This window comes from Mesoplodon mirus (assembly GCF_964341445.2).
Source record: "Mesoplodon mirus genome assembly, chromosome: 11".
Taxonomy (NCBI): domain Eukaryota; kingdom Metazoa; phylum Chordata; class Mammalia; order Artiodactyla; family Ziphiidae; genus Mesoplodon; species Mesoplodon mirus.
In genome coordinates, this window is record NC_138987.1 from 89,122,987 (window position 1) to 89,139,435 (window position 16,449).

A 16,449-nucleotide genomic window follows, 5' to 3' on the forward strand; every position below is an offset into this window, starting at 1 on the left:
TGTGTAATGGTATTTTGCAATCACATTATTAAAAAATAATAAGTTAAATAAGTAAACCAGGAGAACCGCTAGACTTTTTCAGACTCCCACTGAATTAAGCAGTTTTATTCTACTTCTTAAATGTTGATGATAATGCATTCTTATTAAATCTGTTGTTTCAAGGATTGACAGGGAGAGAAGTATCTATTTGGGGATATCTAATTTTTCTATATCACTTTCTTTTTTCTTCATATTGTATATATTCTTTATTATATCTGATTCAAAGATAACTTGGCATGAAAGTTGTTATACAAGATTTTCTTCCTAATGAGAAATTTTAAGATTGGAAGAATCATCTATGCTTTTTATCATAACAATTTGCAGGAAAAAAAATGTCAATTATATTTTCTTAGACTCATGTTCTAAGTATAAATAACTAAAATGTATATAGAATTCATATTTTGTTTAAAGTTAAGAATTTTATCACACCAACTAGCTATATAATAATAAAAATTATGAGATAATCTAATCTTTATTATTTTTTGAATTATTATTTAAATTATATAAACACTTGACTCAAAAGGATATAATTTTCCAATGATTTTAGTATAATTCACTTTCTTAAAGTTCATATTAACTCCAGATCCGTATCACTATTTCTTATATATTCAAAACTTTTTTATGAACATACAATTAAGAACTTTCACAATGTTGAATTGTTGCAGCATTTTTCCCCTTAGGATAAATAGTAAATATTTAAAGTCACTAAGAGTTAGAATTTCAACATATAAAGCACCTCAGAACTAGTTTTACCCCAAGTTGCATCTGGATTGCTTGCCTGTATTTCAGCATGCATATTCAGATATTAATTATATCTTCAAATTCTAAGCTTGTAGTGTTACTGACACCATCACACTGATTGGGTATGAAGGAACCCATGAAATTACAAGGTCAGAGATGAAACGCAGTTCATAGAGACTAGAACTGACATTAAGTAGACATTCTGTGATTTGGTCCTCCAAAACCTGGACCTGACACCAAAAGCCAAAACCACAACTTTGAGCTGAACACCAAAAGCAAACTTTATTTCAGTGCCCTGTTAACCATTTCCTCATCCTTCTGTTTTAATCTAGTAATTGGGACCAATTCCTTACCATGAAAAAAGATCAAGTAATTATTTCCTAAGGCTATATATGACATGCAAGGGAGAGGTGGCACATGGAACTAGGGAACTGTTAGTTAATGTGTAACCAGTACTGGAATGCGACCACTGAAAGGCAGCCACTGAAATGAAATGTGCTGGTCTCTAGTGATGAGAGTGTTGTGTGGGAAGCCAGTGGGAAGCAGTAGATACTCTGACAGCCCTTTACTCTGCATTTTTAGGAGAAGGAGGAGGACAAGAGGAGACAAATACATAGTGAGCACCTAACATACGGCAATCATTGGGCTGGATGATTCATTAATTTGCAGGACAAACTACATAATTAGTGGGATCTAGTGCAAAAGGAAAATAAGGAGCACCTATTTAAAAATTAAGAAATTCACGATGGTAACAGCAGAGCATTAAACCGACTGTGGGTGTTTCTGAACACAGGGCCCTGTGTAAATGCCCATGTGTCCATGAAGTTGGCCTTGCTAATTGGACATTGGTGCTCTCAGGAATGTTACATACTATAATCCCTATTCCACAATTAGAAAACCGAGGCTTAGAAAGGTTTAAATGGTTTGCCCAAGGGTACATACTTGCAAAAGACAAAGATGGATATATACATATATATGGCTTTATATTTTTGAATTTTATTTATTTTTTTATTGGGGTATAGTTGTTTTACAATGTTATGTTAGTTTCTACTGTACAGCGAAGTGAATCAGCTATATGTACACACACATCCCCTCCCTTTTGGATTTCCCTACCATTTAGATCACCACAGAACACTGAGTAAAGTTCCCTGTGCTATACAGCAGGTTCTCATAGTTATCTATTTTATACATATTAGTATATATATATATGTCAATCCCAATCTCCCAATTCATCCCACCTCCTCTTTCCCCCCTTGGTGTCCATTCATTTGTTCTTTACATCTGTCTCTATTTCTGCCTTGCAAACAGGTTCATCTGTACCATTTTTCTAGATTCCACGTACATGCATTAATAGACAATATTTTTCTGTTTCTGACTTACTTCACTCTGTATGACAGTTTCTCCCTAGCTCTTTGTGATTTATTTAGTCTTACAGAGCACAAGGGAGATATTATACACACCATTTAAAATTTATATTTAGATGTTTATGTACTCTTTACTTTTCATCATCTCATAAAATATCCCCTTCCTGTACTATATAGTTCGCTCCTCTCTGCAACTGTCCTGCTAATAGGTTTCCCAATTAGAGTGGGATTACACATCCAATGGGAAGAAGACTGCAATACAGCCATAATAACCACAGCAATCTCAGAGCTTCCTAGGATCGGCATAGAGTTAGGACTCCATTATTGGCAAAGCCACAGGACTAGAACTGTTGAAGCTGCAGGTTCAGTGGACTGCTTCATAGATGGCCCTCTAACTGCTCGTTAATACTGAAGGCCAGGGTAATTACGCTTGCAAAATCCCATGGTACTTTCAAATCTTACTTTTTGCCAACTTTTCTTTCTGGTTTGTATAGAGAGGTGGCCTTTCACCCACGGGAGTGCACTCCATGTGTCACTAGAGCATGTACAATTCTGTGGAAGAGGGGCTGCGGTATATATATATATATATATATATATATATATATATATATATACACACATATATATATGTATATATGTATATATATGTATATATGTATATATATATATATACATATATATATATATTTATTTTTTTGGAAAGAGGTAGGTGAGAAGAGGGCATGCTGTGAATAGCATGTAACTTCCCTCTGAACAAATTAGTCTCTCTGAATTGTATAAGTGAGCAAATCTAATTTTAGTGAACAAAAGAGGCTGGGAGATGCTGAGCATAATTTTTATGTAAAAATAGGAAGTCTCCAAAGACATCTCTCTTTAAACAGATGAATGCAAATTACCAAAGTCATCCGAATCCGGAAGGTTGATTTATGCGTTTTCCATTGTACCCTTCAACCAAAAAAGCTTTTTCTGTTTCCAAATAGTATGCCTTTGGGGTAAAGTTTTACTTCATGCACCAAGAAGGGCTGAGAGAAGAGAGCTCCAAAGCAGTCATGTAAAGAAATTGATTCTCTCTTTTTTTTTTTTACTCAAACATAGCTCTGCCAAATAGGCTGTCCAACTGTCTACTGTATCCACATTTAGCTACTTGAATTTTAATTAAAAAAATAAAAGTTTCAATGTTATGTATCAGAACATATGATTAATTCTCCATTGGCACCCTATGTCTTCAGCAGAGTGCAGACACAGTAAGAAAAAGCTCAAATCCTGCTTGAACACAGCAGCTCAATTCACAAATCAGTATCAGCCATTCTAGAAGATGGTTTTTATTCAACGGCTCCTTCATCATTGTCAGTACTTATAGTTTCCTTATAGATTTTAGTACACCTTAAAATCAATAATGAGTTATTAACTACTAAAATATATTTAAACATTTGTCCTATTAAAGATAATACACTGCTTATATGGTTTTCACATACTCTCACTCAGGATTTCTCTTTTACCCTGCTCTCTTTCAAACATGGACCCTTCTTACACTCTAAGAGTATTTAAAGTAACCTACAGCAAGAGTGAAGGAGTTTAACTTCTGTCTCTCTTTATATATTTGTGTGTGTGTGTGTTCATCAATTAATCCATGTATTCATATATGAATTCAAGAGCCTTACTGAATAACAATTACCTGCTGCTCAGTATTCCAAGCACTGAGAATCTTTCAAACAAAATCTTCCTCCCAGAGCTTAAAGGCTAGAAAATTACATTTGATGTTAGTGAAAGAATATTTTAATTGCTCGAATGGCAACTTTTGTTGTCTTTCTTTGCCACCCTGGTGCTGTATTTGCACCTTACAACCCAGGCTTTCATCATAAGCAACTATTTCTGGGGTCCTCCACATGCCACACATTTTCACTTCTTTGTGCCTTTCTAAGCCTCTCCCTTCTATCTAGATCGCCTTTTCATCCTTTTTATTAATTTATTTTTACATTTTATTGCGGTAAGAACACATAACGTGAGGTCTACCCTCTTAAAATTTTAAGTACACCATACAGTATTGTAAACCATAGGTACAATGCTTTACAGCAGATCTCTAGAACTCATCCATCTTGAATAACTGAAACCTGATACCTTTTGAACAGCAACTCCCCATGTCCCTCTCCCCACAGCCCCTGACAACCAACGTTATCTGCGTCTCAGAATTTGACTACATTATATACCTCTTATAGGTGGAATCAGGTAGCATCAGTCCTTCTGTTGGCTGGCTTATTTCTCTTAGCATAATGTCTTCCAGGTTTACTATGCTGTCACATATGGTATGATTTTCTTTTTTTTTTTTTTTGGTTGAATAATATCCCACAGTGTGTGCATGTGTCTATGTACATATATGTGTGTGTGTGTATATATATATATATATATATATATATATATATATATATATATACACATTTTCTTTATACATTCATCTGTCAATAGACATTTAGATATTTTCCATATCTTGTCTATTGTGAATAATGCTGCAATGAACATGGCAGTTCCTATACCTCTTGGAGATCCTGATTTCCGTTCTTTTAGATATAAAATAAGAAGCAGGATGGCCAGATCATATGATAAACTTTATTTTAAATATTTTGATGAACCACAATATTGTTTTCCATAGTGGCTACACCATTTTGCATTCTCACCAACAGTGCATAAGGTTTTTAATTTCATCATGTCCTTGTCAACACGTTGTCTCTTACTTTTTAATGACAATAGCTATCCTAACAGGTATGAAGTGTTATATTATTGTGGTTTTGAGTTGCATTTCCCAGATGTTTAGTGATGTAGAGCATCTTTTCATATACTTGTTGGCCATTTATATGTCTTGTTTGGAGAAATATATATTAAATTCCTTTGTCTCATTTTTAAATTGGGTTATAGTTTTTTTGTTTGTTAGTTTTTTGTTATTGAGTTGTAGGACTTCCTAATATATTTCAGATATTAATGTTTTATCAGATATATGGCTTGCAAACATTTTCTCCCATTCGTAAGTTGGTTTTTTTCACCCTGGTGATGGTTTTCTTTGCTGTGCAGAAGCTTTTAAATTTGATGCAAGTCCACTTGTAAAATTTTGATTTTGTTTCTTGGACTTTTGCTGTCATATCCAAGAAATCATTGCCAAGCCCTATATCATGAAGCTTTTCCCCTACGTTTTCTTCTAAAAATCTTACATTTAAATGTTTAATCCATTTTGAGTTGCTATTTGTGTATTGTGTAAGATTGGGGTACAGTTTCATTCTATTGCATGTGGATATCCAGTTTTTCCAGCATCACAGCTTTATTTGTTGAAGAGATTGTCCTTTCCCCTTGTGTATTCTTGTCACCCTTATTGAAGACCAGTTTACTCTATAGTCTTGAGTTTAGTTTTGGGCTCTCTATTCTGTTTCATTGATGTATGTCTAGTTTTATGCCAGTACCATACTGATTTAATTGCTACAACTTTGCAGTATGTTTTGAAATCAGAAAGTTTGATGCCTCCAGCTTTTTTCTTCTTTCCCAGGATTGCTTTGGTTATTTGGGATCTCTTGTGGTTCAATATGAATTTTAGGATTTTTTTTCTATTTTTGTTAAAATTGCCATGGGATTTTGATAGGGATTACATTGAATTTGTATATCACTTTGAATAATATGGATGTTTTAACAATATTAATTCTTCTAATTCATGAATATAAAATTTTGTGTGTGTGTGTGTGCCTTCTCTAATTTCCTTCATCAATGATTTGTTGCTTTTAGTATACAAGTATTTCACAACTTTGGTTAAGTTTGTTCCTAAGTTTGTCATTCTTTTTGATGCCCTTGTAGATGGGATTGCTGTTGTTGTTGTTTAATTTCCTTTTACATTAGTTCATTATCCATGTATAGAAAGATAACTGATTTTTGTATGTTGATTTTGTATCATGTGGCTTTACTGAACTTGTTGATAATTAGCAGTTTTCTGTGGAGGCTTTATGATTTCCTATATATACGATCATGTCATAGGCAAATAGAGATACATTTTACTTCCTCCTTCTGATTTGTACAGCTTTTATTTCTTTTTCTTGTTTAATTTCTTTGGCAAGGACTTCCAGTACTATGTTGAATAAAGTAGCAAGAATGGGGATCCTTATCTTATACTGGATCTTAGAGGAAAACTGTCAGTTTTTCACCATTGAGTATGATGCTAGTTGTGGGATTTTTATAGCTGGCTTTTATTACATTGAGATAAATTTCTTCTATAAATAGATTGTTGAGATTTTCTATTGTGAAAGGATGTTGAATTTTGTCTAATGCTGTTTCTGCATCTTTTGAGATGATTATGTGGGTTTTGCCCTGCATCCCATTAATTTGGTGTATCATTTCTGTGTGTTGAACCATCTTTGCATCCCTAGGATAGAGCTCACTTAATCATAGTGTATGATCTTTTTAGTGTGCTGTTGAATTCACTTTGCTAGCATTTTGTTGAGAATTTTTGCATCTGTGATCATCAGAATTATTGGCTGTAGTTTTTCTTCCTTGTAGTGTCCTTGTGTGACTTTGGTGTCAGGGTAATGCTGGTCTCATAAAATGAGTTTGGAAGTGTTCCCTCTCCTATAATTTTGGAAGAGTTTAAGAAGGATTTGAATTAATTCTTCTTTAAATATTTAGTAGATATTACCAGTGAAGCCTAAGCTTTTCTTTGTTGGGAGGTTTTTGATTACTGCTAATGTTTACACTTTTATTTATATTATTAAAATATTATAATTTTTGTTTCATTATGTTACAAAAATATGCTGCATTTTATTATGTGATGAATATCTTCTGCTTCCTTCTTTCCTCTCTCAAATGTGTCAAAATGCTTTGTGTTTTTAAATGAAGCTTTACATTCCATAATTCTTTGGTAGTTACTCTTTTCAAAGATATATGATTTGTATGAAAATAAAGATGTAAACTTCTCAATTTCCATTGTTTCCAGATATTTTAATATCTTTTATGTTCAAATGGAAAACCATTGTTCAACAATGTAGTAGCACTGGAATTACACAGAAGCTTGTTTAAGCCCAACACTGCCTCCTATTTTCTTAAGGACCTCAGAGGCCTCAGTTCTCCATGTAAAAAAATGAGGTCAGATGATCGTTTGGATAATTTTCAACCCTAAAAGTGGAAAATAAATAAAACAGGGACAGCTCAATAAATAAATAAAACAGGGACAGCCCAATCAGTTATATCCACTGTTGATGTTCTACTTCTACTTCTTTTTCTAATAGAAGGAGGAGCTAAGTAGATAAAAGGACCAACAGGAAATACCTCAAGGCTGAGTGTCTGAAAGTCACTTTTGTAATTTTGATATGAGTTGAGTTTCTGGCCAACAGTTTGGCAAGAATATACATGTCAAAGACTGTTTGCACCAATGTCAGACATTCTAAAAATTATTAATATTGTCAATATTCTAACATTAATCATTGTACTACCAAATCTTTAAGTTGGTTTTTATCTTCACTATTACTTAATTAACTTACTCAAGAAATATTTATTGAGCATCTACTGTGAGATTGGTACTGTGGTAAACTTTGGGACAACAAATCTTACCTCAGATATATGACATAATAATGGGAAAATGACAGACACTAAATAATAAAAGACCACAATAATTATAAAATAAATAAACATAACATTGAAGAGGGAAATAGCTGGCAAAGGTAATTAAAGCTTAACAAATAGTAGCTTCCACATAGAAATCATGAAAGATATTAAAGAGTTCAGCTATATCCTCTACCAAGAAAATAAGGAACAGAAAATTTTAAAAGTGAGTGAGAAAGAAAAGAAACATGATTTTTATTGATTCCAAAGAATAAGACAGTACAAAACAGGAAAATTGTTCTTTATTAATTAAAAAAAAACTTGATTGAGAAAATGTTTCAGAGACAAGGGGTAATTCTGTAATTGGCTGAGTTGGTCATTGGTGAGTTTGTATTTTGCCACCTGATCAATAAAAAGATCAAAAGGAAGAATTTTATACACATTTAGTTACAAATAAAATCTTTCAGACAGTTTGTCACTCTTTATGATGGCTAAGAAAAGACAAGGAAGAAAATGACATCTTTGAAACCAGCAAGGCTGGTTTTAGGGAAAGTGATGAAATATCCCCAATATACACCATATTCTGTCTCTCTACTTTTTAAATTTAATTCTTTCCTCAGTATAATATTATCTTTATTTCTTTTTTTATTTTCTACTTTTCCATGACCACAACTACTTATAGTCAATAAAATGAATTGGTGAGTTGTTTTGCATTGCCCTCATCATCTTTCCTTATGTACAGGCATTAAGCAAATTGCTCCTTCACAAAAATCATTATTTTATTACTTTATTCCTATTTATATTGATAACAAAATAATCGAATTATAGTATCAAATGAAGCAAATTTAATTTGTAAAAAAGGCCTCAGACATGTTCCAAATGAGAAACTGTAATTAGTAAATCTGCAAATCAATGTCATATTTATGTAAAGTTGACTGAAATAGCTTGATCTATGTTAGACCATTGATTATGTAAGTCTTATGCCTAATCTGGGCTTGTTCTTTCTAGAGCATCAGTACTGTGACTTATATTACTAAAGTCCACAGAAGTTTATGGATCTATTTTAAAGATTCTTGAAATCATTTTATAACATGAGCATTTAGAAAGATAACAAAAACGATCTCTTGAGAGTCAAGCAGCATTAGATATAATTTTTTTGTGTGATTTAAGTAATTTAATTAAAAATGTGATATGTTAAGTATTATGATATTAAGTCCAAATCATTTTTCATTAGTTTACTAATAAAGGTTTTTCAAAAATTCTTACAATAATGCTTAGATTCTAGGTCTAATTCTGGGGCTGGTTTACATCTTTTGTTTTTTTAATCTTGTTTTTACCTAAACCTAGGAAAATTCTTTAGCTTGTTTTTTCTTTGATCCATAATGCATTGTTAACTTTTAGAATCTATTCTGATAAATTGAGATACCTCAATAAACTTCTCTATTCAAAAACATTTATAAAACAAAAGCATTCTACATATGACTAGTTCTTATAGCATTTCTCAATAAAGGACAAGAAAATATTGTAAAACTATAATTAATGAAGAGACATTATTGGTAAGTGAAATTAGCCTGCTCCAGTTTTCTGAGGATCTAATGCTGTAGAAAAAGAGTTGACAGCTGGGCAGAATTAATCCAGCCCTAGCTTTGACAAAAAAGTCTAGGATTCAATTTTGCATATTCAAGTATCACATTAGGCAGAACTAAAGTGATCTTAACAAAGTTTGTTATTATTATTGTTGTTGTTGTTGTTTTCATGGGTGGGGGAGATTTTCTTTCTGTCAATGGACCTGAAAAGTTGAGATCCAAAACTCTTGTGTCATAGAATATAGGAAAACCACATGAACCTGGAATAATTGAAATACGGGGAGACCTTCAAGACGGCAGAGGAGTAAGACAGGGAGATCACCTTCCTCCCCACAAATACATCAGAAATACATCTACATGTGGAACAACTCCTACAGAACACCTACTGAATGCTGGCAGAAGACCTCAGACCTCCTAAAAGGCAAGAAATTCCCCACGTACCTGGGTGGGGCAAAAGAAAAAAGAAAAAACAGAGACCAAAGAATAGGGATGGGCCTGCACCTCGGGGAGGGAGCTGTGAAGGAGGAAAGGTTTCCACACACTAAGAAACCCCTCAACTGATGGAAAAGTGGGTTGGGAGGGGAAGCTTCAGAGCCATAGAGGAGAGCACAGCCACAGTGGTGTGGAGGGCAAAGCGGAGAGATTCCCGCACAGAGGATCAGTGCTGACCAGCACTCACCAGCCCGAGAGGCTTGTCTGCTCACCCTCTGGGGCTGGCAGAGGTTGGGAGCTGAGGTTCTGGCTTCGGAGGCTGGATCCCAGGGAGAGGACTGGAGTTGGCTGGGTGAACATAGCCTGAAGTCGGTTAGTGCACCACAGCTAGCCGGGAGGGACTCCGGGAAAATGTCTGGAGCTGCCGAAGAGGCAAGAGACTGTTGTTTCGGGGTGCACGAAGAGAGGGGATACAGAGCACCGCCTAAATGAGCTCCAGAGATGGGCGTGAGCCACGGCTATCAGCGCGGACTCCAGAGATGGGCATGAGACGCTAAGGCTGCTGCTGCCACCACCAAGAATCCTGTGTGCAAGCACAGGTCACTGTCCACACCTCTCCTTCAGGTAGCCTGTGCAGCACACCACTGCCAGGGTCCCGTGATCCAGGGACAACTTCCCCGGGAGAACACACGGCGCGCCTCAGGCTGGTGCAACGTCATGCCAGCCTCTGCAGCTGCAGGTTCGCCCCGCATCCGTACCCCTCCCTCCCCCCGGCCTGAGTGAGCCAGAGCCCCCGAAGCTGCTGTTCCTTTAACCCCGTCCTGTCTGAGCAAAGAACAGATGCCCTCAGGCGACCTACACGCAGAGGCGGGGCCAAATCCAAAGCTAAACCCCAGGAGTTGTGCAAACAAACAAGAGAAAGGAAAATCCCTCCCAGCAGCCTCAGGAGCAGCAGATTAAATATCCACAATCAATTTGATGTACGCTGCATTGGTGGAATACCTGAATAGACAATGAATCATCCCAAAATTGAGGCAGTGGACTTTGGGAACATCTGTAGACTTGGGGTTTTCTGTATGCGACTGACTGGTTTCTGGTTCTAGGTTTATCTTAATTTAGTATTTAGAGTTTATTATAATTGGTAGATTTGTTTATTGATTTGGTTGCTCTATTCCTTTTATTTTTTTTAATATATATATATATATTTTTCTTTTCTCTTTTTGTGAGTGTGTATGTGTATGCTTCTTTGTGTGATTTTCTCTGTATAGTTTTGCTTTTACCATTTGTCCTAGGGTTCTCTCTGTCCATTTTTTTTGTTTTGTTTTTTACAGTATAGTTTTTAGCACTTATTAACATTGGTGGATTTGTTTTTTGGCTTGGTTGCTCTCTTCCTTCTTTCTTTCCTTTTTAAAATTACTTTTAATTTTTTAAAAATTTTTAATAATATTTTCTAATTTTTATTTTGGTAACTTTATTTCTTTTTATTTTACTTTTTTTTTTCTTTCTTTCTTTCTTTCTTTCTTTCTTTCTTTCTTTCTTTCTTTCTTTCTTTCTTTCTTTCTTTTTCTCCCTGAGCCATGTGGCTGACAGGGTCTTGGTGTTCCAGCTGGTGTCAGGCCTGTGCCTCTGAGGTGAAAGAGCCAAGTTCAGCACATTGCTCCACCAGAGACCTCCTGGCTCCATGTAATATCAAACAGTGAATGCTGTCCCAGAGATCTCCATCTCAATGCTAAGATGCAGCTCCACTCAACAACCAGCAAGCTACAGTGCTGGACACCCTATTCCAAACAACTAACAGACAGGAACACAACCTCATCCATTAAGAGAGAGGCTGCCTAAAATAATAATAAGGTCACAGAAACTGCAAAACACACCACCAGATTCGGACCTGCCCACCAGAAAGACAAGATCCTGTCCCATCCACCAAGACAGGCACTAGCCCCCTCCACCAGGAAGCCTACGCAACCCACTGAAACAAACTTAGCCACTGGGGGCAGGCACCAAAAACAACGGGAACTATGATCCTGCAGCCTGCAAAAAGGAGACACCAAACACAGTAAGTTAAGCAAAATGAGAAGACAGAGAAATTTGCAGCAGATGAAGGAGAAAGGTAAAAACCCACCAGATCAAATAAATGAAGAGGAAATAAGCAGTCTACCTGAAAAAGAATTCAGAGTAATGACAGTAAAGATGATCCAAAATCTTGGAAATAGAATGGAGAAACTACAAGAAACATTTCACAAGAAACTAGAAGAACTAAAAAGCAAATGATGAACAACACAATAAATGCAATTTAAAATTCTGTAGAAGGAATCAATAGCCAAATAACTGAGGCAGAAGAACAGATAAGTGACCTGGAAGATAAAATAGTGGAAATAAGTACTGCAGAGCAGAATACACAAAAAAGAATGAAAAGAATTGAGGACAGTATCAGAGACCCCTCGGACATTAAATGCAGCAACATTTAAATTATAGGGGTCCCCAAAGAAGAGAAAAAGAAAGGATCTGAGAAAATATTTGGAGAGATTATAGTGGAAAAATTCCCTAATATGAGAAAGGAAATAGTCCATCAAGTCCAGGAAGCACAGCGTATCCCCTACAGGATAAATCCAAGGAGAAACACACCAAGAAACATATTAATCAAAGTATCAAAAATTAAATACAAAGAAAAAATATTAAAAGCAGCAAGGGAAAAACAACAAATAACATTCAAGGGAATCCTCATAAGGTTAACAGCTGATTTTCAGCAGAAACTCTACAAATCAGAAGGGAGTGGCAGGACATATTTAATGTGATGAAAGGGAAAAACCTACAACCAAGATTACTCTATCCAGCAAGGATCTCTTTCAGATCTGTTGGAGAAATTAAAACCTTGACACACAAGCAAAGTAGAGAAAATTCAGCACCACATAACCAGCTGTACAGCAAATGCTAAAGGAACTTCTCTAGGCAGGAAACACAAGAGAAGGAAAAGACCTACAATAACAAACCCAAAACAATTAAGTAAATGGTAATAGGAACATACATATCAATAATTACTTTAAATGTAAATGGATTAAAACATCCCACCAAAGGACATAGACTGGCTGAATGGATACAAAAACAAGACCTGTATATATGCTGTATACAAGAGACCCACTTCAGACCTAGGGACACATACAGACTGAAACTGAAGGAATGGAAAAAGATATTCCAAACAAATGGAAATCAAAAGAAAGCTGGATAGCAATCACATGTCAGAAAAAATAGACTTTAAAATAAAGACTATTACAAGAGACAAAGAAGCACACTACATCATGATCAAAGGATCAATCCATGAAGAAGATAAGACAATTGTAAATATTTATGCATCCAACATAGGAGCATCTTAATACATAAGGGAAATGTTAACAACCATCAAAGGGGAAATTGACAGTAACACAATCATAGTAGGGGACTTCAACACCCCACTTTCACCAATGGACAGATCTTCCAAAATAAAAATAAATAAGGAAACACAAGCTTTAAAGGACACATTAAACAAGATGGACTTAAATGATACATATAAGACAATCCATCCAAAAACAACAGAATACACTTTCTTCTCAAGTGCTCACAGAACATTCTCCAAGATAGATCATATATGGGTTACAAATCAAGCCTTGGTAAATTTAAGAAAATTGAAATCATATCAAGTATCTTTTCCGACAACAATGCTATGAGACTATACATCAGTTACAGGAAAATATCTGTAAAAAAAATGCAAGCACATGGAGGCTAAAAAATACACTACTAAATAACCAAGAGATCACTGGAGAAATCAAAGAGGAAGTCAAAAAATACCTAGAAACAAATGACAATGAAGACACGACCCAAAACCTATGGGATGCAGCAAAAGCAGTTCTAAGAGGGAAGTTTAGGCAATAAAATCCTGCCTTAAGAAACAAGAAACATCTCAAATAAACAACATAACCTTACCTTACACCTAAAGCAATTAGAGAAAGAAGAACAAAAAACCCCCAAAGTTAGCAGAAGGAAAGAAATCATAAAAATCAAATCACAAATAAACGAAAAAGAAATGAAGGAAACAATAGCAAAGATCAATAAAACTAAAAGCTTGTTATTTGAGAAGGTAAACAAAATTGATAAACCATTAGCCAGACTCATCAAGCACAAAAGGGAAAAGGCTCAGGTTAACAGAATTAGAAATGAAAAAGAAGAAGTAAAAACTGACACTGCAGAAATACAAAGGATCATGAGTGATTACTACAAGCAACATATATGCCAATAAAATGGACAACCTGGAAGAAAACGACAAACTCTTAGACAAGAACAACCTTCTGAGAATGAACCAGGAAGAAATAGAAAATATAAAGAGACAAATCACAAGCACTGAAATTGAGACTGTGGTTAAAAAGTTTCCAAAAAACTAAAGCTCAGGATCAGATGGCTTCACAGGCGAATTCTATCAAACATTTAGAGAAAGCTAACAACTATCCTCAAACTCTTCCAAAATATAGCAGAGGGAGGAACACTCCCAAACTCATTCTATGAGGCCACCATCACCCTGATACCAAACCAGACAAAGATGTCACAAAGAAGGAAAACTACAGGCCAATAACACTGATGAACATATATGCAAATCTCCTCAACAAAATACTAGCAAACAGAATCCAACAGCACATTAAAAGGATCATACACCATGATCAAGTGAGGTTCATACCAGGAATGCAAGGAATCTTCAATATAAGCAAAACAATCAATGTTTTAAACCATATTAACAAATTGAAGGAGAAAAACCATATGATCATCTCAATAGATGCAGAAAAATCTTTCAACAAAATTCAGCACCCATTTATGATAAAAACTCTCCAGAAGGTAGGCATAGAGGGAACTTACCTCAACATAATGTAGGCCATATATGACAAACCCACAGCCAACATTGTTCTCAATGGTGAAAAACTGAAACCATTTTCTCTAAGATCAGGAACAAGACAAGGTTGTCCACTCTCACTGCTATTATTCAACATTGTCTTGGAAGTTTTAGCCACAGCAATCAGAGAAGAAAAAGAAATGAAAGGAATCCTAATAGGAAAAGAAGAAATAAAGCTGTCACTGTTTGCCAATGACATGATACTATACATGTAAAATCCTAAAGATGCTACCAGAAAACTTCTAGATGTAAACAATGAATTTGGTAAAGTAGCAGGATACAAAACTAATGCACAGAAATCTCTTGCATTCCTATACAAGAATGCTGAAATATCTGAAGGAGAAATTAAGGAAACACTCCCTTTTACCATTGCAACAAAAACAATAAAATGCCTAGGAATAAACTTAGCTAAGGAGACAAAGACCTGTATGCAGAAAACTATGAGACACTGATGAAAGAAATTAAAGATGAGACAAACAGATGGAGAGATATACCATGTTCTTGGATTGGAAGAATCAACATTGTGAAAATGACTCTACTACCCAAAGCAATCTACAGATTTGATGCAATCCCTATCAAACTACCGCTAGCATTTTTCACAGAACTAGAACAAAAAATTTCACAATTTGTACTGAAGCACAAAACACCCCGAATAGCCACAACATTCTTGAGATAAAAAATGGAGTTGGAGGAATCAGACTCCATGACATCAGATTATACTACAAAGCTACAGTAATCAAGACAGTATGGTACTGGTAGAAAAACAGAAATATAGATCAATGGAATAGGATAGAAATCCCAGAGATAAACCCATGCACATATGGTCACCTTATTTTTGATAAAGGAGGCAAGTATATACAATGGAGAAAAGACAGCCTCTTCAATAAGTGGTGCTGGGAACACTGGAGAGCTACATGTAAAAGAATGAAATTAAAACACTCCCTAACACCATACACAAATATAAACTCAAAATGGATTAAAGGCCTAAATGTAAGGCCAGACACTATTAAACTCTTAGAGGAAAACCTAGGCAGAACACTCTATGACATAAATCACAGCAAGATCCTTTTTAAATCACCTCCTACAGAAATGGAAGTAAAAATAAAAATCAATAAATACGACATTGAAAATGAAACTTAAAAGCTTTTACACAGCAAATGAAACCATAAACAAGACAAAAAGACAACTCTCAGAATGGGAGAAAATATTTGCAAATGAAGCAACTGACAAAGGATTAATCTCCAAAATTTACAAGCAGCTCATGCAATCTCAATATTAAAAAAACCAACAACCCAATCCAAAAATGGGCAGAAGACCTAAATAGACATTTCTCCAAAGAAAATATACAGGTTGCCAACAAACACATGAAAGAATGCTCAACATCACTAATCATTAGAGAAATGCAAATCAAAACTACAATGAAGTATCACCTCACACCAGTCAGAATGGACATCATCGAACAATCGACAAACAATAAATGCTGGAGGGGGTGTGGAGAAAAGGGAACCCTCTTGCACTGTTGGTGGGAATATAAATTGATACAGCCACTACGGAGAACATTACGAAGGTTCATTTAAAAAATAAAAATAGAACTTCCATATAACCCAGCAATCCCACTACTGGACATATACACTGAGAAAACCATAATTCAAAAAGAGTCATGTACCAAAATGTTCATTGCAGCTCTATTTACAGTAGCCCAGAGATGGAAACAACCTAAGTGTTCATCATCGGATGAATGGATAAAGAAGATGTGGCACATATATACATTGAATATTACTCAGCCATAAAAAGAAATGAAGTTGAGTTA